Below are 26,841 nucleotides of genomic sequence, written 5' to 3'. Positions count from 1 at the left end.
GCTCTTCCCCACATAGTGTCCCACCAGCCAATAGAAGCTATCAGGAGTGGGCAAACCTTCTCTGAGGAGAGGGACAAGGGCCGTCCATCCTTGTGACTCTCTCTTTAGATATATTTTCTCCAACCCCAGGAAGTAGAGGTGTCATATGAATATTGTCTCCCATGACCAGAGGGAGACACTGAGGCTTGGGGCTTGCAAAGTCTGCTTGAAAGAACAGTGTGGTCCCAGCATGGTGCACACGCCTTTAATCCCAGCACTCAGGAGGCAGAGGTAGAAGGATCACTGTGAGTTCAATACCACCCTGAGACTAGAGTGAACTTCAGGTCAGCCTGAGCTAGAGCAATATCCTACCTCGAATAAAAAAAAAAACAACAACAAAAAACAGTGTGGTGAAGGACTCTAACCTAGTTCTTTTGGATTCCAGACCCTTGAACTTTGCACTCTTCCCTGTGGGGGTTTGGTGGCTCTGTTGCCTTCCCCTCTTCTGAAGACCAAGTTGGACTCTCATCATCTTGTGCTTCCTGAGCCTTGGGATACTGTAGCGTTCTTCTCTGAACGGCACCTCCAAGACCCTCTTTCTCTTGCCTTTTGCAAGCAGAAGAGAGTGGGAGCCCCCACAATGGTCACTGCCTCCAACAGCCTTGGGAAAGGAAAGCCAAGGCCTCTTGAGGGGAGGTCACTATGGCTACTAAGGTTGTAACCATGGAGACAGCCCCTAGTCCTTAGGCTAGGACTAAGAGGGTGTGGTTTCCTGATGGGGAGAGGAGGAAATGGACCAGGAGGGGTGATGGGTTGGACAGGGTCAGAGAGGCACTTATGGCTGTGGGCAGGGGATTAGTTGGCACTCTCTTGGGAAGGGGAGGCGGGGGCAGGGGGGAGGCGGGGGTGAGATCCTGGTGCACCTAGAGACAACCAACCTTCCCTGTTCCACCTGAGGGAAGGTTGTCATGACAACCAGCTCCCCATCACTGACCTCTCTCTATAAGACCCTGCCCTCTTCCTCTAAGTGACAGGTGGTCACCCTGGCAACAGCCTCTGTGCCCAGCAGGGGCCTCTGACTTCTCATGGTCCTCCTTTTCACACATTGTTAGGCCAAAGGTAGGAGCACCCTCCAGCTGGAGCCAGTGAGGGTCCTTAGTGGGCCAGCTTACCAGCCTCTCTCACCAGTCAGCCCTAGATCTGTCCTGTGAGCTGTGGAGGGATGTTAGGAGACTACAGTGCTGATCCTGCCTCTCTCAGCTAAAACTTGCCTTGACTTCTTGTTGCCTTCTTGCCTTCCTTCTAAGGTTTTTTTGAGGTAGGGTCTCACTCTAGCTCAGGCTGACCTGGAATTCACTGTGTAGTCTCAGGGTGACCTTGAACTCACAGTGATCCTCCTACCTCTGCCTTCCAAGTGCTGGGATTAAAGGCATGTGCCACCACACCCTGCTAAACTGCCCCTTTAAAAAAAATTTTTTTTTCTTATTTATTTACAGAGAGAAGAGACACGTAGAGAGAATGGGCACGCCAGGACCTCTAGTCACTGCAGATGAACGCTAGATGCATATGTTGCTTTGTGCATCTGGCTTTTACATGAGGACTGGGGATTCAAATCTTGGTTGTTAGGCTTTGAGGGCAAATGCCTTAACCACTGAGCAACCCCTCCAACCCTAAAGTTGCCTTTTTTATGTTTTCGAGGTAGGGTCTCACTCTAGCCCAGGCTGGCCTGGAATTCACTATGTCATCTCAGGATGGCCTCGAACTCATGGCAATCCTCCTACCTCTGTCTCCCAAGTGCTGTTTTTTTGGCCCATTACTGTGTGTGTGTATGTGTGTGTCTATGCACGGGCACGCATGTGTTTGCAGGGGCACATGCTTGAGTGTATGTGGAGGCCAGGGAACAACTTTTGGTGTCATCTTCAGGAATGCTATTCACTCTAATTGAAACAGGGTCTCTCATTTGCTTGGGTTAGACTGGTCCATTGCTGGGATTAGGATTGCAGGTTTGTACCGCCAGACCTGTTAAAGAAAACAACTATCTTCTTGGCACACCTGTTATTTTTATTTATTTATTTATTTTTGGGTTTTTTTGAGATAGGGTTTCACTCTAGTCCAGGCTGACCTGGGATTCACTATGTAGTCTCAGGGTGGCCTCAAACTCGTGGCGATCCTCCTACCTCTGCCTCCCAAATGCTGGGATTAAAGGCATGCGCCACCATGCCCAGCTAATTTTATTTATTTATCTTGCAAGCAGAGAGAGAAGAGAGACAGAGAGAGAGAATGGGTGCGGCAGGGCCCTCCAGTGGCTCCAAAAGAAGTCCAGACATATGCAGCACTTTGTGCATCTGGGTTTAGGTGGGTACTAGGGAATCGAACCTGGGTCCTTTGGCTTTGTAAGGTCTCACTCTAGCCCAGACTGACCTGGAACTGACAAGGATCCTCCCACCTCTGCCTCTCAAGTGCTAGGACTAAAAGCATGTGCCACCATTCCCAGTTTACATTTTTTATTATTTTAGGTTTTTGCAAAGACAGGGAAAGTACAGGCCTACCCACCAGGGCCTCTTGACACTGCCGATAAACCCCAGATGCAGGCACCGCTTGTGCACCTGGCGTGATGTGTGTATAGGGAAATTGAGCTCAAGCAGGCAGGCCTTGCAAGCAAGTGTTGTTACTGAGCCATTTCCCTACTCTCCACACCTAGGTTTTTGTTTTGTTTTGTTTTGTTTTATTTTTCAAGGTAGGATCTCACTCTGGTTCAGGCTGGCCTGGAATTCACTATGTAGTCTCATGGTGGCCTGGAACTCAAGGTGATCCACCTGCCTCTGCCTCCCAAATGCTGTGATTAAAGTTGTGCACCACCATGCCCAGCTTACACCTGGTATTTTTATGTGGATACTGGAGATCCAACTCAGATCTTTCTGCTTGCAGGTCAAGCATTTGGCTGAACTCACGGCGATCCTCTTACCTCCTGAGTGCTGGTAACCGCCCTCTGACTCCCAAGTGCTGGGAACTTTTTTTTTAAATAACTTTCTTTTTTAAAAAATATTTTCTTTAAACCGGGTGTAGTGGCACACGCCTTTAATCCCAGCACTCAGGAGGCAGAGGTAGGAGGATCACCATGATTTCCAGGCCACCCTGAAACTACATAGTGAATCCCAGGTCAGCCTGGACTAGAGTAAGACCCTACCTCGAAAAAACAAAAAAAAATTTTTTTTCTTTATTTATTTGAGAGAGGGAGAAGGGTCAGATAGAGAGAGAATGGGTGCTCCAGGGCCTCTACTCACTGCATATGAACTCCAGACGCATGGCCACTTTATGCATCTGGCTTTACATGGGTACTGGAGAATTGAACCTGGGTCCTTTGGCTTTGCTGGAAAGCACCTTAACTGCTAATCCATCTCCCCAGCCCTGTGCATAACTTTCAAACAGATATCAATATATAGGCCTCCTTTGCTATTCTTCCCTGGTTCTGTGGCCCCCAAATGTTAAGAGAAGGTCTGGACTTGGGGTGAGGCATAAGCAGACCCTCCCCCTGGGGCTTGATCAGTCTTGGGTGCTGACAGATGCTCAGCCTGTCGTTGCCTGACTGCTGGTCAGCAGCCTTGTGAGCCATCTGAATGGACTGCAGTCCCTAAGCTGCCACAAGCTGTCATCCCCAAGACAAGCCACCAGGGACACTAGGATCCTCTGCCAAAGTGTGTGACAGGCTGGGTGTGTTGGAGCCTGGGCTCATCTAGACGGGACGCAGGTCATGGTGGGGAGGCATGGTTGGTTTCCCAAGGCCTGCTAGGGCCAGATGCTTGAGGAGAGTCTGGGAAGCAGCAGCAAGGGACCCACGATCAGGCATAGTACAATACAGACATTCCCAGGAGGGGGTGCTTTCACTCCATTGGCACCCATGACCTCAGCAAGGGCTCACTTTGCTGGGACAGTGAGTCTCATAAGACCCTGGACTCCAGCCAGAAGCTACGGTGCAAACCCTCAGCGGCTCTGACCTGGGGCAAATGACTCTGTGCTTCTGTTTCCATCAAGTGCAAAGAGCCCAGTCTGCTTTGCATGTATATGTGAGGACTAAACGAATCAAAGCTTTCTGGAACCCAAGAAATGAGCGCCGTAGTGTAAGTGTTGGCTGTTATTACCACTACCTGTCATTTTGGACCTGAGGGGAAGGGCCTGCAGCACCTGCACATAGTAGGACCGACAAGCCAGGCTGTCCTGCTCCTCTTTCCTCTCCTCCAGCTTTGTATGTAGCAGCCAGTCTTCCTTCCATAGGGTCTGCCAGCACCTTGGTCCAGGGCCAGGAGATGATTACAGGAGTCCGCTGGACTCCCTTCTTCCTGCCTGTCCATGGCCCTGCCCACTAATCTTCCTGTCTGTCCAGGAGACTGGGGAGAGGGGGGCGAGCAGAGACTGTAGCTCACTAGGTGTCTAGTTAAGAGCTCAGGATTGAGTCAGACCACCCGGCTTGCCACAGCTCTGCCCCTCTCCAGCCCTGAGATCTTGGAGTATAGAGGCTGCCTTCCATAGAAGGATGGGGCCATGACCCATCCTTCACCTGTAGTTGTGAGGACTGAATGAGATGATGTATGCCAAGTGCTTGGCATAAAGCCCGGTACAGTTCATGCATGCAAAATAACTAGCCATTGTCACTGTGCTATATTCAAGCTCAGAGCACAAACCCATCAAGCCGAGGCCCTAGGCATCCCCCTAGGGTATCCTGTAAAACCCTCCCTTCTCCCACAGCTTCTTTTCATGCCTTGCACCCATAGACCCCGAATGACCCTTCACAGGAGGGTCCCCCTTGGTCCAACTGCAGCAGAGAACCCCAATGCCGAAGGAAGGATGCCAGGGGCGTGGGCCCCTTCACTTTTCTGAGCTTCACTGTCCTTGCCCATCCTGTGGATCTAATATTCTCATGTCCCAAGCCAGCGTGAGTCACAATCTGAGCCTTGGGGGGCGGTGGGGAGGCTCGATGTAGGTGGCTGTTGTGACTCTCCTGGAAGAAGCAGGGAACCTGGGATTCCAGGCAAGACTGGAAGGATGATAGATAGATGGGCAGGGCAGCTGTGCACCTTTGCCACTGGCTCCTGGCAGCCACTGTTGCTAGGCAGACTTCCTCACCTGGCTCTTCCTCTAAGAAGGCAGAACTGGCTGCTGTTGCCATAGCAGTGAGACTGGTTTCCATCAGCATTTTCTTCCCTGGAGCCTTAGAGCAGGAGGGCCACTCTTCCCGAGTCAGCTTACATGAATATGGCTTTACGTGGAGGTGGCCTCCAGCTCCTGTGTGATTCCCCACAGGGACACTTGCGCGTCCTCCCTCCACCAGCGCCCCCCTGCCCCGCAAGCCCTTCCCCTAGGCCCCATGCTCCACAGGGTGTTTTCCAGCCCTGGTGCTCATCAGCTTCCTCCACAAGTCCTTGTCCCTGAACCTTCTTCCCTGTCCTAATCCTGCTTCCTCTTCCTTCAGATCCCTTCCTCGGGCAAGTCTTCCTGACCACGCCCATCGTAGCTCTCTTCCCGGTGCTCCTCCTTCAGAGCACTGAGCACAAGTCATTTTGCTCAGGAACCGTTGCACCAGAGACGGTAGAAAGCATGTGAGAGCCAGAGAAGAAAGGCTAGTTGGAAAGAAAAAGGGCCTCAGTGGAGGGGCATTCATGAGGGGGAAAAGGAGGAGTGGTGAGAGGGGAATATGATCATGGTGTATTGACTATATGTATGGAGGTTGTCAATAAAAAGTTAAAAAGTAGGCCGGACGTGATGGTGCACGCCTTTATTTTTATTTCTATTTATTTTTTTTCTTTTTTTCCTCAATTTTTATTAACATTTTCCATGATTATAAAAAATATCCCATGGTAATACCCTCCCTCCCTCACCCCACTTTCCCCTTTGAAATTCCATTCTGCATCATATCCCCTCCCCATATCAATCACTCTCTCTTTTATTTTGATGTAAGACATAATCTTGCTATGTAGCGCAGGCTGGTCTGTACGTTGCAATGCTCCCAGGTCAGAGGCCACCAGCTGACGCCGCAGTGCTGCGTTTACAACCAGCTTTGGGGTGCATGCCTTTAATCCCAGCACTTGGGAGGCAGAAGTAGGAGGATCACTGTGAGTTTGAGGCCACCCTGAGACTATGTAGTGAATTCCAGGTCAGTCTGGGCTAGAGCAAGACCCTACCTGGGGGGGGAAAAAAAAAAAAGTTTAATACATTGCAAGCCATTTAAGAAGGTAATTTTGCTCTGTAGTCATAAGTGCATTTGTCAAAATCATTCTGAATGGATTCCTGAGAAGTGAGTTGTGTCTGGGGCCCTCCCACCATTTTTTTTTTTTTTTTTTCTTTTCAAGATAGGGTCTTGCCCTAGTTAGTTCAGGCTGACCTGGAATTCACTATGTAGTCCCAGGGTGGCCTCAAACTCACCGCAATCCTCCTACCTCTGCTTCCTGAGTGTTGGGATTAAAGGCGTGCACCACCACAGCACCCCCCCACACACACACACCTATTTTTGAGAGAGTCTCAAACATGGTGTGTTGCCCAGGGTATCCTTGAACCCTTAATCCTTCTACTTACACATATTTAAATTTTGAGTTATAAAGCAGGGCATGGTACACACATACTCTCTTTCTCTGCCTGTCTCTCTGCTTGCAAATAATTTTTTTTAATTGAATATAAGGGCTGGAGAGATGACTTGGTAGTTAAGGTGCTTGCCTGCAAAACCTAACAATCTGGGTTCAATTCCCCAGTACCCGCTTAAAGCCAGATGCATAAAATGATGCGTGCGTCTGGAGTTCATTTGCAGAGGCTAGAGGCCCTGGCATACCCATTCTTTCTTGGTCTAACTCTCTTCTCACTGTCGCTCTCTGCTTGGAAGTAAACAAATAAATAAATTTTAAAAAAATGAGAGCCAGGGGCTGGAGAGGTTGCTTAGTGGTTAAAGCACTTGCCTGTGAAACCTAAGGACCCAAGTTTGATTCTTCAGTATCCACATAGGCCATATGCAAATAATGGCATGTGTCTGGAGTGCCTTCGTAGTGGCTAGAGGCTTTGATGCACACATTTATTCTCTCTCTCTCTCTCTCTCTCTGTGTGTGTGTGTGTGTGTGTGTGTGTGTGTGTGCCTCTTTTTCTCATAACTAAATAAATAAAGTTAAAAAAAATGCACAGGCTGGAAAGGTGCCTTAGTAGTTTCCCTACAAAGCCAAAGGATCCATGTAAGCCAGATGCACAAGGTGGCACATATGTCTGGAGTTCATTTGCAATGGCCAGGGTCCTGGTATGACCATTCTCTCTCTCTCAAATAAATACATGAAAATAAAATATTAAACTGGGCTTGGTGGTGCAGGCCTTTAATCCCAGCACTTGGGAGGCAGAGGTAGGAGGATCTCTGCGAGTTCAAGGCCACCCTGAGACTACACAGTGAATTCCAGGTCAACCTGAGATAGAGTGAGACCCTACCTCGAAAAACAAACAAACAAAAAAAAGTAATAATCAAATATGTATTTATTTTGTGAGAGAGAGAATGGGTACACCAGGGCCTCTAGCCACTGCAAATGAACTCCAAAAGTATGTACTATCTTGTGCATCTGGCTTATGTGGGTACTGGGAAATTGAACCTGGGTCCTTAAGCTTTGTAGGCAAACACCTTAACTGTTAAACTGTCCCTTCAGCCCACATGTGGGTTTTTAATCCATTTTGAGTGAATGTTTATCTATGACATGATGTAGATATCCAGTCCACCATTGTTTGTGAAAAGACTATGTGTTGTCCACTGGGTGGTCTTGAGACCCTGTTGGAGGTCACCTGGTGTCTCCCTCTCCATAGACGTATTTGCAAACAGAAAGAGAGATTGGGCATGCTAGGGCTGTTCGCATTGCAGATGAACTCTAGACACATGCACCACTCTGAGCATCTGAATTTACTTGAGTGCCAGGAAATCAAACCCACTCAGCCAGGTTTTGCAAGCAAGCTCCTTTAACTGCTGTGCCATTTTTCCAGCCCCACAAGGGCTTTTATTGGACTAATTTGTGCTGCCCCCCTCCAATATTTTTTATTTAAGAGAGAGATAATTGGTGCACCAGGATCCCCAAACACCAATCAAACTCCAGATGCTTACGCCACCTTGTGTGTCTGGCATACATTGGATCTGGAGAGTCAAACATGGGTCCTTAGGCACCTTAATCACTAAGCCATCTCTCCAAACCACCCCCTCCTTTTTTTTTTTTTTTTTTTTTTTTTGGTTTTGTTTTTGTGTTTTGTTTTTCAAGGTAGGGTCTCACTCTAGCCCAGGCTGACCTGGAATTCACGATGGAGTTTGAGGGTGGTCTCGAACTCACAGAGAAAGAAATGTGTGTACCACCATGCCCAGCTCTGTGTATGTAGCTTTTTTTGAAAATAACATTTAAGATTTTTATTTTTACTTACTTATTAGAGACAGAGAGAGGGAGAGAGATAGAGGGAGAACAGGCACTCCAGGGCCTCTAGCTACTGCAAACGAACTCTAGACACATGCACCACCATGTTCATCTGGCTAACATGGGACCTGGAGAATCGAACCTGGGTCCTTAGGCTTTGCAGGCATGCCCTTAATTGCTAAGCCATCTCTCCAGCCCTGTGTAGCTTTAAAAAATAAAGTTATTTATTTGGGTGTGTGTGCATGTGTATGGGAGTGCCAGGCCCACTTGTCACTGCCAACAAACATGAGATGCTTGTGCCACATTTGCATCAAGTTGACATGGGTGGTTTGGGAATTGAGCGGGGACTAACAGGCTTTGCAGGCAAGTGTCTCTAACTACTAAGCCATCTTCCCAGACCCTGTCTAGCATTATGGCATTCCTGCACCGTAGGGATCACTGTAGCTTAGCCACAGGTTTTGCAGTCACGAAGCTTGAGACGTCCAACATTGTTCTTTTGCAAGTTGTGTTCCCTTGCATTTCCATATGAACTTTAAGACCAGTTTATCCATTTTAGGGGGGTGGGGGTGTTGGAATTTTGGTAGAGGTTGTGTTGAATGTGTAGATTGTTTTTGGAAATATTGCTATCCTTGTATTCAAGGATCCTTTTTGGCCTTGCATGTTTCTTTCAGCCCTGGCTGTCAGTTTCTAGCCGTGTGACCTCTGGCAACTGTTTACATCTTTCACCTCAGTTTCTCATTCGTGAAAAGGGGGGGGGGGGGCGGGCGTGGTGATGCTCACCTTTAATCCCAGCACTCAGGAGGCAGAGGTAGGATTGCCGTGAGTTTGAGGCCACCCTGAGGCTCCATAGTGAATTCCAGGTCAGCCTGGGCTAGAGTGAGACCCTACCTCGAAAAAAAAAAAAAAGAAAGAAAAGAAAAAAGGAAAAAGGTGGGCTGGAGAGATGGCTTAGTGGTTAAGTGCTTGCCTGTGAAGCCTAAGGACCCCGGTTCGAGGCTCGGTTCCCCAGGTCCCACGTTAGCCAGATGCACAAGGGGGCGCACGCGTCTGGAGTTCGTTTGCAGAAGCTGGAAGCCCTGGCACGCCCATTCTCTCTCTCTCCCTCTATCTGTCCTTCTCTCTGTGTCTGTCGCTCTCAAATGACTAAATAAAAATTTAAAAAAAAAAAAAAAAAAAAAAAGGAAAAAGCTGGGGGGAGTCTGGCTGGTTTTGTTTCAGTCTTTTCCCCCCTACTTCCATCCCCCTCATCCATCCTGAAATTCTAAACACTGCTTCTCTGCCAAAGTGCCAGATCCATCAAGGTGCTTTCTGCTTAATTATAGGGTGCGTTCAATCGTACTTAGCCAGGGGATCTGATTAATCACCATTTTACTTATCCAAATGTTCATTTGTCTGCAGTCAGCATCTCCTGGGAGATCCCTGCTGTGCTGTTTTCTCTTCCAGAGCCATCCTCTCCCCAACCCCTGCTTTGAGGCTCTTCCTCCGAGGGGGTGGTCCTGCCAGACCTGCAGGGGTTGCTGTGTCTGTAAGGTGGGCTTGGGAGGCCTCAGTAGCCGTAGGAACATGGGCAGCATGGGCGTTAGCCGGGAGATGAGTGGGGGCCAGACACGGGGAAGGATCCTAGGCTCTACCCTCAGCTTGCCAAAAAGGTCTCAGCAACTGGGTATGATGATGCACATCTGTCTGGGGTGGGGGTTAGGTAGTTCTTTTAGATGGTTAGGGGGACTGGGCCCCTGAAAGTAAGAAACAGGAATGTCTTTGGGCCTATCCTTGCAGTTTGCACGTGCTAGAGATCAAAGCATGATCTGGATTCTTTTCTTTGCCCTAGATCCCTTTTTCCACCACCAGCCTGGACCCACCCTGGAAGGGGAAGGTCTCTCCTAGAATTTGAATCTAATCCTGACATTGTGGTTGGTCAAGTTTAGACTCCAGAATTTGGCTGTTCTGTTTTTAAGTCAACCCCTCCCCTAACCAATCATCTGTCCCTCTGGCTCACCTGAGCCAGAAGGTAGGGCCCACCACCATAAGATTGTAAATATGTTTGTCCAGGAAGGGCGAATTCTCTGAGATGCCTGACCACTCGGGAACCTCCAGCTGCTGGGCCGAGCCGACATGGGCTTTGCCTTTGGTTTCTTTCTTTGACATGGGCTCTTTCTCCACATGGCAGGAGCTCTTTGAACTTTCTTATTTATTTGAGAAAGAGAGGAAATGGGTGCTCCAGGGCCTCTAGCCACTGCACGCAAACTCCAGACGCATGTGCCACCTTGTGTATCTGGCTTATGTGTGTACTGGGGAATTGAACCTGGGTCCATGGGCTTTGCAGGTAAGTGCCTTAACTGCTAAGCCATCTCTCCAGCCCTGAACTTTATTTTCTGACCTTTCCATGCTTTTTCTGGGCCCACCATATGGCCTCTCAGGCCACGTAGATATCTTTCCTTGGTTCTATATTTCCCTAAATAAATATAAAAATTTAATAATTATCCTTCTCAGTCTTATTTTATTCAATTCTTTTGATTACAATTAGACATGAGGGCTGGTGAGATGGCTTAGTGGTTAAGGCACTTGCCTGCAAAACCAAAAGACTCAGGTTCAATTCCCCAGGACCCACATTAGCCAGATGCACAAGGGGGCGCATGCGTCTCTCTCCCCCCTCTCTCTTTCTGTGTCAAATAAATTAATTAAATACTTTTTAAAAATTAGACATGAATCTAGGGTTTTGGGTTCAAGGACTTTCCTGAACCCCTAGCACCCTGTTGTATATCCACCTCAGCATGGGGAGGTGAATGCAGGAGGATCCATGAGTTCAAGGTCATCCTCAGCTACATAGTGAGTTCTAGGGCAGGAGCAGAGGGGACAATGTTGGGGTTTTGTTTTGTTTTGTTTTGTTTTGTTTTGTTTTGTTTTGTTGGTAGAGTCTCACTCTAGCTCAGGCTGACCTGGAATTCAATTATGAAGTCTCAGGGTGGCCTCGAACTCAAGGCAGTCCTCCTGCCTCTGACTCCCAAGTGCTGGGATGAAAGGTATGTGTCACCACGCCCGGCCAGTGTTCAGTATTTTCACCTCCTCTCCCCTCAAGCCCGAACCTCAGTTTCTATGGCCCTCCACTCACAACTTGCTGTCTCTTAAGGACCAGTGAAAGGAGCCCTGGGTCTGCGGTGCAGCCTCATCTTCCGCTCCCTGTTGCCCCTCAGTGCATCTCTTCAAGCTTACCCCACTCATCTATCCACAGAACCCAGTCTATCCCAGCTTGAGCATTTTGTCCCTGAAAGCGCTGCGCTCCGAGAAACAGCAGTGTCAGGTCAACTGGAAGGGCCAGTCAACTCTACTCCCAGCTCACAGTGTCATCCCTGTTCATTTATCTTCTATCATTTCCTTCTGTTTATGCCTTAGTTTTGTTTTCATATAAGTATTAATCCTCAAGGGAAATACACATGACTGAATCTCAAAACCTCCAGATCCTACTCCCCAGAGTTAGCAAGTTCCCTCCTTCCTTCCGTCCTCCCTCAGCTCCCTCTTTCTCTCTGTGACTGCTCCCATGGCTGTACAACCTGCCTTTTCATACCAGGCATAGTTGGACATTCTTTCCTACTACATTGCGTGTCTTTATGTGCAGTTACTATATACTCCACCATGCCCCTTCTGAGGGGCACCTTCAGCCTCCAGTAGGGTTTCATTATCACAGTCAAAGCCAAATTCAAGTGTGCCTCCTCTGTAAAAGTCTTCCTGGACTCTGGGCAGTCCCAGGATTTTTCTCATTTCTATCATTGGTTTCTGTTTTTTGTTTTTTGGGGTTTTTTGTTTTTTTTTTTTTTCGGATTATCAAGGTAAGGTCTTGCTCAAGCCCAAGCCCAGGCTGGCCTAAAGTCAGGGTGTCCTCAAACTCATGGCAATCCCCCTGCCTCACCCTCCTAAGTGCTGGTATTAAAGGTGTGTGCCACCATTCCTGGCTTTTATCACGTTTTTGTTTTTTTTTTGTGTTTTTTTTTTTTTTCATTGAGGGAGAGAGCCTTTATTCACGTACAGACCTCTGTTGTCCAATGCCAGAAAGCTGACAGAGGCCCTGAACTCAGATTGTGTTGGACTTTTAGAATCCTTTGTCTGAATTCTCCCATGCTTAGAGAGGGGAGAGATTTACGTCCATAAGTGTAGGGTTCTGACAAATATGTTCTGTCACCTTTTTAAAAATATTTAATTTTAATTTATTTATTTGACAGAGAAAGGGAGAGAGAGAATGGGTGTGCCAGGGCCTCTAGCCACTGCAGACGAACTCCAGATGCATGTGCCCCCTTGTGCATCTGGCTAACGTGGGTCCTGGGGAATCAAACCTGGGTCCTTTGGCTTTGCAGGCAAATGCCTTAACCGCTAAGCCATCCCTCCAGCCCTGTTCTGTCACTTTAGAAAAAAATTATTTGAGAGAGAGAGGCAGATCGAGAAGAAGAGAGAATGGGCATGCCAGGGCCTCTAGCCACCACAAGCATAATCCATATGCATGCACCCCCTTATGCATTTGGCTTACGTGGGTCTTTCATTTTTTGGTTTTTCAAGGTAGGGTCTTGCCTTGCTGTAGCCCAGGCTGACCTGGAATTCTCTACGTAGTCTCAGTGTGGCCTTGAGCTCACAGCAATCCTTCTATCTTTGCCTCCTGAGTGCTAGGGTTAAAGGCATGAGCCACCATGCCCAGCTCAGAGAGAATTTTATTTTTATTTTTATTTGTTAGAGGTGGGAGAGGGCATGCACCAGGGCCTCTAGCCACTGCAAACAAACTGCAGACACATGTGTCACCTTGTGCATCAGGCTTTATGTGGGTCCTGGGTAACTGAACCTGGGTCCTTAGGCTTTGCAGGCAAGCACCTACCATTTAGCCGTCGCTCCAGCCCTCCTGTCCCTGTTAATAATGGTGAACCTGTGATTACTGTCCCACATACCTGACAGACATGATCTCATTGAATTTTTGCAAATCTAGGAAGTATGGAGTCCACGCACATCCCCGTTTTACAGATAGGGAAACTGAGGCTTATATGAAAAATGATCCCAAAATCACACAGCTGATGAGTGGCAGAGCCCACACCTCTGCCTCTCACTACCTACCCTACATTGCTTCTCTTGGTTGTCTGACGTCTTTGTTGCTGGGGCCAGGACCCTTCAAGGGGCCCTGTGCTCCCTGGGAAAAGTCCATAGGAGATGTTGGCAAAAAGCCAAAAGTGAAGCCAGGCCTTTAATCCCAGCACTTCGGAGGCACAGATAGGAGGATTGCCGTGAGTTTGAGGCCACCCTGAGAACACATAGTGAGTTCTAGGTCAGCCTGGACTAAAGTGAGACCCTACATCTAAAAACCAAAAAGAAAAAAAAAAAAGAGCCAAAAGTGTACACTGGCATACAGTTCATCTTATCCACTTCCTGCCAGAACCCAGAAATGAGGGAGGCAGCCAAGCAGGAGGTGGGGTATAGTAGCCTCAATTTAAGTACAAGTTCTGCTGGGGGCTTCTGTGGGCACTCCAGATGCTGAGTGTCCAAGTGTGGCAAGCCCGGGGCTTGGGAGTGCGTCTGGACAGTAACATGGCCGGGAGCACATCTTCACCTCCAGAGGAAACTGAGCCACCGAGTCACTATCCCAAAGGCCTCCCATGGTAGTTCAGGAGGGCTTAGCCTATGTGGTCAATGAGGAAATGTGCCCGATGGGACCAGAGGACTTTGATTTTCCTTAGACTTCCCTAGGTAGTCCTGCCCTGAGCTACTGGGCCTGGGGTTCATGCAGATTAATGTAAATGTATGATAATTGGATAACTGTGAGGCAGGTTGCTCTAATGGAGCTGCCAGCTCTGAGGTATAGTGAGAGGAATCTGCCCAGAAGGGGTCTAAGGAGGCGCCCCCTCCTGCTGGAAAAGAGGTGGGGATGGGTCAATAGTCACTGAGATGAAGGAGTGGAGTTGCCATGGAGACAAAGGCCAGAGCCCTACCTCTTGACAAGACCAAGCTGACCAGATCAGCCTGCTGAGACAGTGCTGGGCCTCCTCACAGCTCCAAGCTGGTCTCTGAGGGCTAATTACTGGGAAGGTGGTCACCAGCTGCTGTCTAGCCCCACCCCCGCCCCAGCCGAAGTGGAGGGCTGGGCCACAGCAGGAGGTGGCAAGGGACAGATGGCAGTTTGGGACTTGAGTATGATGTTCTGTCCTGAGAAAGAGGCAGCTACCCTGTAAAGCAGAAGGCCCCTCCATCGGCCCTGTAAAGGGCAAGATCCCCTGTTGCCACAGCATGCCGACAGGCCAAGTAGGCAAGCCCAGAGCGCCGTGCGGAAGGGGACGGTAAGAGTGTGGCTGCACGGTGTTCCTCTGTGTCCCCAGGCACAAGCCCTGCTGTAGCTCTCCCTCAGCTGTACCCGAGTGCGGGCTCAGGAGGTGGGCCATGAGGGTGAAGTTTAATACGCAGCTGGTGCTCAATAAAGAACATCGAGGTAGCTGGGTGTGGTGGCTCATGCCTTTAATCCCAGCACTTAGAAGGCTAAAGTAGGAGGATCCCCATGAGTTCAGAGTGAGTGCCAGGTCAGCCTTGAGAAACCAAAAAGAAGAAAGAGAAAGGAAGGAAGACCAAGATGGGAAAGCTGGGTGTGTTGGCTCAGTGCCGATAACCACTATCCCTCCACCTCCTCTGCCGTCTAACGGAGAAAGCAGTGGATGCAGACCAGAGCCTGAGTCCCAAGGTTTGCCGCCTCCTGTCTGAAGAACTTCAGAAGGTGTGCGTGACTGCAGTGGGAACAAGGGGGCCCTGGGCCTGCGGTATCTAGAAGAAGGAATGGGATGGATCTGGGTGAAGTCAGGCTGGAGGGGGCAGGGCTGTGATGACCAGGCATAACCGGGGGACAAGCTGGCCCAAGGGTTTGTAGAGCCAGCTTCTGGAACCAACAGGGCCCTAAGGAAAGGGCCCAGCAAGCAGGAAGGCCACAGCAACACCAGCCAAAACGGCTGGGTTCTGCTACAGAAGCCAATATTGTATAGAGAGAGCACTGAGGCTTGTCCAAGATCACAGCATGGTCAGGTCCTGATTCTGGGGTGTGTGTACGTGTGTGTGTGTGTGTGTGTGTGTGTGTGTGTGTGTGTGTGTGTGATGCACACATGCAGAGGACAACATTGAGTGTCCTCCCTGTGGCTCTTCTGCTGTGTTTGAACCTGGAGTTGTTTGTTTGTTTGTTTTTTGGTTTTTCAAGGTAGAGTCTCACTTTAGCCCAGGCTGTCCTGGAATTCACTATGTAGTCTCAGGTTGGCCTTGAACTCACGACGGTTCCTCTGCCTCCCAAGTGCTGGGGTTAAAGGCATGTGCCACCATGCCTGGCCAAACACAGCTTTTTCCATGGGTAAGATGGAACTCAGGTCCTCCTGTGATCTTACCTGCTGAGCCATCTCCCCAGCTCTCTAGTGTTTTTTTTCTTTGTTTTACTTTTGTTCTTATGAAACAAGGTCTTACTAGGTAGGTAGTCCTAGCTAGGCTAGAACTCACTATGTAGCCTAGGCTAGTATTGAACTTCTGGTGATCTTCTTGCCTCAGCCTCAAAAGTGCTAGGATTAGAGGCATGGGTCACTGCACTTGGCCCTGGGTGTAGAATGTGGGGTGTGGTATGATGTGTGGGTGGCGTGTGTGTGTGGGTGCAGACGCACATGCCCTGTGAACACAAGTGCAGAGGTTAGAGGAGAACGCCAGCTGACCTCCTCACTCATCCCTATTTTCTTCTTCGTTTCTTTTGAATATATTTTATTTATTTTTTTTATTTGAGAGAGAGAATGAGGCAGAGAGAAAGAGAGAGAGAATGGGCACACCAAGGCCCCCAGCCACTACAAACGAACTCCAGATGCATGCACCCCTTTGTGCATCTGGCTTACATGAGTCCTGGAGAGTCGAACCTGGATCCTTTGGCTTTGCAGGCAAACGCCTTAACTACTAAACCACCTCTCCAGCCCCCTCTTCTTTTTTGGTTTTTCAAGGTAGTGTCTTGCTCTAGCCCAGGCTGACCTGAAATGCACTATGTAGTGTCAGAGTGTCCTTGAACTCATGGTGATCCCCCTACTTCAGTATTGTGAGTGCTGGGATTAAAGGTGTGCGCTACCACACCAAGCACCCCTATTTTCTTGAATCCAGAGCTGCCATTTTAACCATTTTTCCCCCAGTTAATGATCCCCACTGATTCTCTGTTTCCCTCTGCTCCCAAAGACTGAGGTTATAGAAGTGTGTGGCCGTGGCCAGCTGTTTATGTGAGTGCTGGGGAGGTCCCAGGCCCTTAGTGGTCTCAGACCACTAAGCAATCTCTCCAGCCTCCTTTATTTGCTTGTTTTATTTTATTTTATTTGTTGTTGTTGCTTTTTGAAATCAAATCATTATTTTTTAGGTTTAAACGTTTTCAAAATTCAAGCCAGTCGTGGTGGCACACGCCTTTAATTCCAGCACTTGGGAGGCAGAGGTAGGAGGATCACTGTGAGTTCAAGGCCACCCTGAGATTCCATAGTGAATTCCAGGTCAGCCTGGGCTAGAGTGAGACCCTACATCAAAAAACCAAAACAAGCCGGGCGTGGTGGCACACGCCTTTAATCCCAGCACTCGGGAGGCAGAGGTAGGAGGATCACTGTGAGTTCAAGGCCACCCTGAGACTCCATAGTGAATTCCAGTTCAGCCAGGGCTAGAGTGAGACCCTACCTCGAAAAGAAAAAAAAAAAAAGTTTTCAAAATACATATGTGCAAGATAAATAAAACAAGGTATACTTAAGAAATGATTGCATTACAGAAGACATAAATATACAGAGTCTTTTATATAATATAAAAATTAAGTCATCAGCTGGAGAGATTGCTTAGTGGTTAAGCACTTGCTTGTGAAGCCTAAGGACTCTGGTTCAAAGCTCCATTCCCAGGACCCATGTAAGCCACATGCTCAAGGTGCTGCATGCATCTGGAGTTCGTTTGCAGTGGCTGGAGGCCCTGGCATGCCCATTCTCTCTCTCTCCCTCTGTCTCTCTGCCTCTTTTTCTCTCTGTCGCTCTCAAATAAATAAATAAAAATAAACAAAAAAATTAAGACATCAAATACAAAGAAAAACATTCAAGAAAGGCAAGCAAATGAGACCACCTTGTCTAAGAATCCATTAACTAAGAGGGATGAGGACAAACTCCCTGAACATCAGGATGAAATTTCTTTTCTATGCCTCCCAGCTCTGGCCTTCCTTTCTGCACTGAGTTGTATACACTGGCCTCTGGGGAAGTGTCAGACTGTTCTTCAGCCGTTTGTTTCTGTCTTGCATGCATCTCTGTCCACTGCCTCCCTTTCTTGGGGGACTTAAATTCTGAAGAAATGCCAGCCATCAGTGGGTCATCAGGGCTGGGTTGTGACGTGAGCAGCTGGATAGAGGTCAATGCTATAGCAGTGTTGAGGGATGGTCTCCATGTACCTTGTGGTGGCAATTTGGGAACATCAAGACAGATTCTTCCACTAGAATCGATGTTTGGATGATAGGTTGGAGTCAGAAATCAGATCCGCTGAGGTTCAAATGAGTGCGAGCTCTCAGATCATCCCCTTGGTCCTTTCCTGCCAGCATGTGATGCCTGGAGGAGGGTCTGTGGCCAACAGCTCCTTCCTCAGACGTGAATCTCTCTGTATGGTCCCCAAGTAAAAGGAACCGTTCACAGTTTCCCGCTGGTTGAGATGTGAGGGACCTGGCGGACGTTCTCACAGGCAGGGAAGCGTACACATGGAGCCTGGAGCCCTGCGCACCTGGTCGCCCTCTTTTTTTTTTTTTTTTTAAGTAGGGTTTCCCTCTTGCTCAGGCTGACCTGGAATTCACTATGTAGTCTCAGGGTGGCCTTGAACTCATGGTGATGCTCCTACCTCTGCCTCCGAGTGCTGGATTAAAAGGTATGGTCACCATGCCTGGCTCTCCAGCCTCTTTTTTATTTATTATTTTTTTTTTTTGAGACAGGGTTTTATGTAGTTACAGGTTGGCCTTAAACTCAATATGTTTAAGGCTGGCCTTCAACTCCTTCCTCATCCTCTTTCCTCCACCTCCCTATTGCTGGCATTATAGGCATGTGTCACCAACACCTGGCTTTTTAAAACTTTTTTTGGCAGGGGTTGGGCGGGGGAGTGTTAGTAGCGTAATTGAACTGAGGGCCTTGCACATGACAGGCAGCTGACCTGAGCTATCTCCCCAGCCTTCAACTTCCTTAAGCGTGTAACTGAGTTGTGAAACATTTCAGATCTTCTGAAGTGTTTGTTTACAAGCTGAAGGATTTCACCCCCACCTCCTGCTCTCCAGAGATAAATTCTCAGAACCATGTTGTCTTCCTTTGGCTCTTGAGTCTGCATTTGCTGTCATACATATATACATATTTTGGTGTCTGGCTTTTTTTTTTTTTTTTTTTAATGGAATCACATTCCTTTTGCAGCTTTGGATGTTTTCCAGTGGGATCTGAGCCCATACAGAGAGGCAGAAGGGCACTGAAGCTCTTGAAGAAAAAGGAGAGGCATACAATGCATGTGTGTTGTGTCAGGTCCCTAGGCACAGAGGAGGGTCCTGTGACCAACATCAGCCCCAAGAGGTCTGTGGCTGTCTGCCTCTGGACTCCTTTCTTTTTTTCTTGTTTTTTGTTTGTTTTTGTTTTTGTTTTTGTTTTTCGAGGTAGAGTTTCACTCTGGCTCAGGCTGATCTGGAATTCACTGTGTAGTTTCAGGGTGGCCTCGAACTCACAGCAATCCTACCTCTGCCTCCCAAGTGCTGAGATTAAAGGCATGCACCACCTGGCTCCCTTCTTTATTTTTTTGGCCACTTTTTGTTTTTATACTCTCTTTTTCAGACAGTCTTACCATAGCCCTGGCTGACCTCAAAACCATACTCTTCTACCTCTGCCTCCTCAGTACTGGGATTATAGGCACATGCCATTATACCTGTGTCTAACTACCTTTTTGTATTTTATGTACTTATTTGAAGAGAGAGAAAGAGAAAGATAGAGAATGGGCTCGCCAAGGTCTCTAGAAACTGCAAAAATACTCCAGATGCATGCACCACCTTGTGCATCTGGCTTATGTGGGTCCTGGGGAATCGAACCTGGGTAGTTAGGCTTTGCAAGAAAGTGCCTTTAAGCTCTGAGCCATCTCTCCAGCCCCCCAATTTTTTAACTTTTTATTGACGACCCCCATACCTATAGACGGTATGTCATGATCATAATACCCTCTCACCATCCTCCCCTTTTCCTCTTTTCTTTCCCTTATCCCTGCTCCATTGAGCCTCTTCTGCTTTCCAACTAGCTCTATTTATTTTAACCAACACTGGTACTTATTACTTTTTTTAAATCTTACTTTTATTTATATTTGAGAGGGAAAGAAGTGGGGTGGGGGGCAGGAGAACTCAGCTGCTGCAAATGAACTCCAGAAGCATGTGCATCTGGCTTACGTGGGTCCTGGGGAATCGAACCTGGGTCCTCTAGTTTTGTAGGCTAGCACCTTAACTGCTAAGCCATCCCTCCATCCCCTTTTTTTTCTTTTTTTTAAATATTTTTTGTTCATTTTTTATTTATTTATTTGCGAGCAACAGACACAGAGAGAAAGACAGATAGAGGGAGAGAGAGAGAATGGGCGCTCCAGGGCTTCCAGCCACTGCAAATGAATTCCAGATGCGTGCGCCCCCTTGTGCATCTGGCTAACATGGGTCCTGGGGAACTGAGCCTCGAACCGGGGTCCTTAGGCTTCACAGGCAAGCACTTAACCACTAAGCCATCTCTCCAGCCCCCTCCAGCCCCTTTTTAATTTTTTATTTGAGAGATAGAGACAGTGATAGTGGGAGAGAGCATGTGAGTGTGGGGATGGCAGAGCCTCTTCCTGCTGCAAATGAACTCCAGGTGCCGGTGCGGCTTTGTGCATCTGGCTTTACACAGGTTCTGGGGAATCAAACCAGGGCCAGCAAGCTTTGCAAGCAAACGCCTTAAATTGCTGAGCCATCTCTCCAGCCCGCTCCTGTTTTGTTTGTTTTGTTTTGTGAGAGACCCAAGTATCCATTATTAGCCTGGAACATGCTATGTGGACCTTGTTGGTTTCGGATTTGTGGCAATCCTCCTGCCCCTGCCTTCGAGATGCTGGGATTATAGGCATGAGTTACTATGTCCAATTTATGTTGTACTGGGGCTTGAGCCCTGGACTTGTTCTCTCTACAGCAGGGGATACACAGCTTGTTGACTGCCACACATTCTGTCCCTAGTCTACCCCCCTCCCAAGATTGGGGGCGGCTGACATTCCAAGCCCAAGAAATCTTTTCAGCGAATTAAAGTTCCTTCCCTGCCTTTGCCAAAGACCCCCTGGTCTCACCACTCTTCCTTTCAGCCCGCTCCTGTGTCTCTTTTAACTCGCACACAATTGGCACAGACGCCAGGTGGAGCCCCTCCCCTCAGGCAGTGGCTGCCCCTCCCCGCTGTCACTGCCTCCCAGCCCTAATGAGGGGCCACACCAGCTGATCTCCAGGGCTCCTTCCAGCCTGAGGCCTGGGCTTCAGCCCACTCCCTCATTTCACGGATGAGGAGTTGAGTCGAGTTTAATTTTGTCAGCTGCTTCAGAATTCCACTGGGGAAAGGGGGGCTTTGAGCATGGGGGTGCAGCAAAAGCTGTTTGCCATGAACTGAGCACTAGCTGCATGCCAGGCACCAGGCTGGCTGAAAGATTTGTGGGACAGAACACTTTCCCAGTGAAGAAAACAAGGCCCAGAAAGGGGAGTAACCTGCCCAGAGACACACATGAGTCACTAGTTAAGCTGGGGTTGCAACTCTGGTCTGCAAGACACCCAGGTAGGGAGCTTCGCCTCTCCATGAACCACTATCAATAAGAAACTGAACTGCCTGGACGATTGCATCCCCCAGGCACTGCCCTCCTCATGCTGGACTGTTGGCCAGGGAAGTAGTGGACTTGCAGAATTGGGTGGCAAGGGCTTGGGTCCCACAGGCTTCTGATGGGTTCCATGGCTCTGACCCCGGCCCCCTCCTTGCCCTTGTCTCCCCCTCCTCCCCCACCAGTTTTCTGAGGCTGGGGTGGATCCATCCACATTGTTCACCCCTCCCCCACCCCCACCTGGGGTTGGGCTCCTGGGGTTGGAGTCTAGACAGACAAGAGCATCCTACTGAGACCAGAGGCAGCCCTGACAAGGGGCTGCATGTTCCCATGGCAACAGCATCCCCCTCAGCTGGCAGCTACCCATATAAATGAATAATCAGAGGTGGGGGGTAGAGAGCTGGGGCCAGGGGAGTGGCAGCTGGGGAGCCTGGGGCTTCACTCTGAAGTAAAGGGTGGGTTAGGCTTGGAATAGGCCATGGTGGTGGGGGTAGGGGCTGGAACTGCTAGATGAGAGAAAAGATGGAAGGAGAAAAGGCAGATGTGAGACTGTCCCACCAGAGAACCAGGGCTCCAGGACACCTAGGCGCTGGTGAAGGAGCAGGAAGGAGACTAAAACTAAAATTGAGATCTGAAGGTCCTGCACCTAGACATGTTTGGGATCCCCTGAAGCCCCACGTCTGAGCTCATTAAGTCTATAAGGAATGGTGGACATGTTAGCAAAGGCCTGTAACCCAGCACTCTGGAGGCTGAGGTGCGAGGATAATGACTTTAAGGCCAACCTATGCTACACAGCAAGACCCTGTGTCAGGAAAAAAAACACAAAAAGTGGACAGTGTTCCTGAGGAGCAGCAGTAAGGTTGTCCTCTGGCCTCCACATGGCACATTCATAAGTGTACCCCACACAAAGAAGGGGCTGAGGTTGTATATACAGGTGATGGTGTGGCCCAGGGCACTACAGAAGAGGAATCATGGAGGGGAATCATAGGTAGGTATTTGACAGACCGAGAGGCTAGGTGGAGTGGCCCCAGATTGTGGGAGTGGACTGGAAGGACTAAGACGAAGGTCTAAACTCCTTTTCAGAGATGGGGCAAGACTTGGAGCCCAGAGGATGATGTGGCCAGCAGGCAAGGGGCCATAGAGTCCTATTTTGGGGTTTGTTTTGGCTTGGTTTTTTGAGGTAGGATCTCACTGTAGCCCAGGCTGACCTGAAATTCACTATGTAGTCTCAGGGTGGTCGAACTCACGGTGATCCTCCTACCTCTGCCTCCCGAATGCCAGGATTAAGGGTGTGTGCCACCACGCCTGGCAGAGTCACATGTTCTGAAAGTAGAGAGAACCTGGAGGACTCTCACCTCACGTTGGTGCCTGGGGAGCATAGAAGGAGAGAAGGGAAGTCAACTCCCTGGAGAAGCTGCCAGAAAGGGGAAAGCATGCAGGGCTAAGAGCCCTCGGGGTCAGAGTGAGGGGGTACCTTGTGGCTTGAAGGCAGACATGGGTGGAGTCAGGGGAAGCAGCAAATAGCCTTGTAGAGATGAAGGGTGGAGAGGGCAGGAATGAGGACTTCACTCTGTAGGCCTTGGCAGGTAGAAGCAAGTGGCTTGTCTTCCTCATCTGTCATCACTCTGGGTTCAGTGTCAGGGGACTTGTCCTCTGGCTGGGCTCCGATATGGCTATGGTGACATTTGTTTTGTTCCTAGCAGTGACATCTGAGTTTAGGAAAAGCACTAGGCAGGGCGTCTTGCACTGTATGGAGGTCAGAGAGGATGCTGAGAGTCAGAGAGTTTTCCCAGAACCTGCCCTCAGGCCCCCACAGAAGTCCCAGATGGCCAGTAAGCCGACCACGTGGAGACGCTCCCAAAGCCGAGTAGCGGTTCCGTATGGCTTCCAGTGTTTTCCCCCATCAAAGTAACAGGCCACTTACACATCATTGCAGCAGCCTGCAGGTGTCTGAGCTGTTGCTGCATCACCGCTGTTCAGGAATATTTGTTTTTCTTTTTTTGTTTTGTTTTGATTTTTTCGAGGTAGGGTCTCACTCTGGTCCAGGCTGACCTGGAATTAACTCTGTAGTCTCAGGGTGGCCTTGAACTCATGGTGATCCTCCTACCTCTGCCTCCTGAGTGCTGGGATTAAAGGCGTGCGCCACCATGCCCGGCTTTTATTTTCATTTTTTTATTTGAGACTATATATATGTACTGAAGAATTGAACCTGGGTCCTAAGGCTCTGCAGGCAGGTACCTAAACTGCTAAGCTATCTCTCCAGCTCAGATGATCTTTTTAGAGTTGAAGAAATCGGTTCAGAGAGGGAACAGGACTTGCCCTAAGTCACAACAGAGCTGGACTCTACAAAGCTGCTGATGTCCCCTGGTGTTCACTCTATCAGTGAGATCACAGGAACACAGGCAGGGAAGGGGGGGGGTTCGGTTGCAAATGGGATAATATATTTGGGCACAAGTTCTGCCAGCTATACCACAAGCCTAGGTGATGTCACAGCCTCCTCATCCAGCCTTGGATGGGTACCCTCTTCCCAGGGCCTGTTACCAGCAGAGTGAGAACATCCAGGATGGGAAACATCACAGAGGCGGGGCTGAGATCCTGGGCAAGCCTGCAGGCTTCCTCCCCCAAGGCCAACCACCATCAACGCCCACAGTGGATTGCTTAGTCCTTTTTTCTGGTTTGTATGGGCAAGAAGCCTGAGACCCAGCAGGGCAGGTGACCTAGCCAAAGTCCTCCAGCAGTCAGAGGTGCACTCTCCATTCTCCACCTGTGCTTCATGACTCTCGAGCCAGCGCCTGCTAGGAAACATGGTGAGGCAGGAGGCAGAGAAAGGTCTCTTCTACCTCCTGCCTGTCTTGTGACCTTGGGCGAGACGTTCCCTTCTCTGAACCTCCTGTTCCCTTTCCTTAAAGTGAGATAATGATCTCAGGTCAGTCTTTCTGCCAAGGAATACCTAGCAGAAGATGAACTTGGAAAGCCTCTTGCAATCAGCAGAGCCCTTAAGGGGAGTCACCCACAAGCGGCAGATGGGAAAGTGCCGGGGTTGGACCTAGCACTTCCAGGATCCCAAATGCCCTGCCCAAGCCCGCAGCTCCTTGGGTGTCTGCCCAAGCTTTGCCATCTGTGTGGTGACATCAGCCTACCTCCTCTTGCTGCCCTGCCAGGAAAGGCCTCTGGAACTCAGACCCTTTCTTCTACCCTGTTTTGTTTTGCTTCTAAGTTTGTTTCCAGTGCTGGAAACTGAAGGCCTCAAGCATGCGAGACAAGTGCTCTCTACCACTGAACTGAATTCCTAGCCACCACTTTTTGTTTGTTTGTGAGGCAGAATCTCACCCTAGCCCAGGCTGACCTGGAATTCACCTTGTATTCAGACTGGCCTTGAACTCACAGAGATCCTCCTACCTCCTCAGCCTCCCCCTGGTGGAATTAAAGGTATTTGCCATGATGCCCAGCCATCTTTTGTTCTTTTTTTGTTTATTTATTTGTTTTGTTTTTGTTTTTCGAGGTAGGGTCTCACTCTAGCCCAGGCTGACATGGAATTCACTATGGAGTCTCAGGATGGGCAACTCATGGCGATCCTCCTACCTCTGCCTCCCGAGTGTTGGGATTAAAGGTGTGTGCTACCGCGTGCGCCCGGCTTCTTTTTTTCTTCCTTCTTTCCTTCCTTCCCTCCCTCTCTTCCTTTCATTTACTTACTTATTTGACAGAGGGAGGGAGGGAAAGAGAGAGAAATAGGTACATAGAGAAAGATAATGGGATGGGTGAGCCAGGGCCTCTAGCCACTGCAGACAACTCCAAACACGTGCACCACCTTGTACATCTGGCTTTAAGTGGGAACTGGGGAATCAAACCTGGGTCCTTGGGCTTCCCAGGTAAGCATCTTAACCACTGGGCCATCTCTCTAGCCTTCTTTCTTTCCTCCCCCCCCTTTTTTTTTTTCTTTTTTGGTATTTTGAGGTAGGACCTTACTCTTGCTTAGTTGCCCATGCTGGCCTTGAATTTACAATCTTTCTACCTCAGCCTTTATCATGCTGGGATTATAGGTAGATTGCCATGAGTTCAAGACCAGCCTGGGCTACAGAGTTCTGTCTATCAGGATTTAAAAAAAAAAAAAAATGGGGACCGGAGAGATGGCTTAGCGGTCAAGTGCTTGCCTGTGAAGCCTAAGGATCCTAGTTTGAGGCTCGATTCCCCAGGACCCACATAAGCCAGATGCACAAGGTGGCACATGCGTCTGGAGTTCGTTTGCAGTATCTAGAGGCCCTAATGTGCTCATTCTCTGTCTCTCTCTTTCTCTCTCTGCCTCTTTCTCTCTCTGTCTGTCACTCTCAAATAAATAAATACAAACAAACAACAACAAAAACCTTTTAAAAAAATTCAGGCTAGAGAGATGGCTTAGCAGTTAAGGCTTTACCTGCAAAGCCTACGAGCTCATGTTTGACTCTCCAGATCCCACATAAGCCAGATGCACAAGGTGACACAAGTGTACAAGTCACACTTGCACACGAGATGGCGCGTCTGGAGTTCGTTTACAGTGGCTGAAGGCCCTGGTGCGCCCATTCTCTCTCTATATATATATATATCTGCTTTTCTCTCTGTGTCTGTCACTCTCAAATAAATAAATAACCAAAAAATAAAATAAAATAATGCAAGCCTGGTGTGGTGGCGCACACCTTTAATCCCAGCACTCGGGCACTTGGGAGGCAGAGGTAGGAGGATTGTCACGAGTTCAAAGCCACCCTGAGACTACATAGTGAATTTTAGGTCAGTCTGAACTAGACTAAGACCCTACCTCAAAAAAAAAACTAGAATAAAAAATAAAAATCCAGGTGTGGTGGTGCTCACGTTTAATCCCAGCACTAGGGAGGCAGAGGTAAGAGGATTGCCATGAGTTCAAGGCCACCCTGAGGCTACATAGTGAATTCCAGGTCAGCCTGTGCTAGAGTGAGACCCTACCTTGAAAAAAAAAAAAAAAAGTGAGAGTAGCATTAACATATGGATATGAATGTTAAGAGAAGTGCTTACTGGTTAGTTTGGTGAGTATCATATATGCATTTAGCCCGACACCAGCAGGCATTACACCCCTAGGCCTCATGACTTCCTCCATTATAGGTCTTTCAGTATCAGGCATGTATCCTCTCCTATGGAGCAAGCCTCCAGTCCAACTAGAAAGTAGTTGGTCTCCCCCATAACAGACGTGCCACTTTCACACCCATTGGCTCATTTGGCCTGGCTGGCCCAATTTAAGGCTTGCAGTGTCCACTGTTGTTTATCTTCACTGGTGATTTCTCTCCTACTGAACTGCATGCAGCATAGCTTTTTCCAGCTTTCTGTCAGCTGGTCTTCAGGGAGGAGGTTTTTAGCTCAGCTCCAGCTTGATTTCTCAGTGACCTTGCAGCCCAAGCCTGTGTAAAGTTTTCTAAACATATTTTATCTTCTTTATTTATTACAGAAGCAAAGAGAGAGAGAGAAAATGGGCATGTCAGGGCCTCAGCTACTGCAAATAAACTCCAGATACATGTGCCCCCTTGCGATTCTGACTTACATAGGTCCTGAGGAATTGAACCACAGTCCTTTGGTTTTGTAGGCAAACACCTTAACCACTAAACCATTT

The 26,841-nt window shown here is 48.8% G+C and overlaps 1 protein-coding gene and 1 pseudogene across 3 annotated transcripts in view; one reads left to right on the top strand and one right to left on the bottom strand.

Moving 5' to 3' along the window:
- The window catches only part of Nkain1 (sodium/potassium transporting ATPase interacting 1), a 61,917-nt gene that overhangs the window by 21,237 nt on the left and 13,839 nt on the right, over nt 1-26,841 (top strand). The gene's annotated exons all lie outside the window — the stretch shown is intronic.
- LOC123460907 lies at nt 17,513-23,197 on the bottom strand (annotated as a pseudogene).

This window comes from Jaculus jaculus, chromosome 5, assembly GCF_020740685.1.
Source record: "Jaculus jaculus isolate mJacJac1 chromosome 5, mJacJac1.mat.Y.cur, whole genome shotgun sequence".
NCBI lineage: Eukaryota > Metazoa > Chordata > Mammalia > Rodentia > Dipodidae > Jaculus > Jaculus jaculus.
The sequence above is the reverse complement of the archived record's forward strand: the minus strand, read 5'-3'. Positions and strand labels throughout refer to the sequence as shown.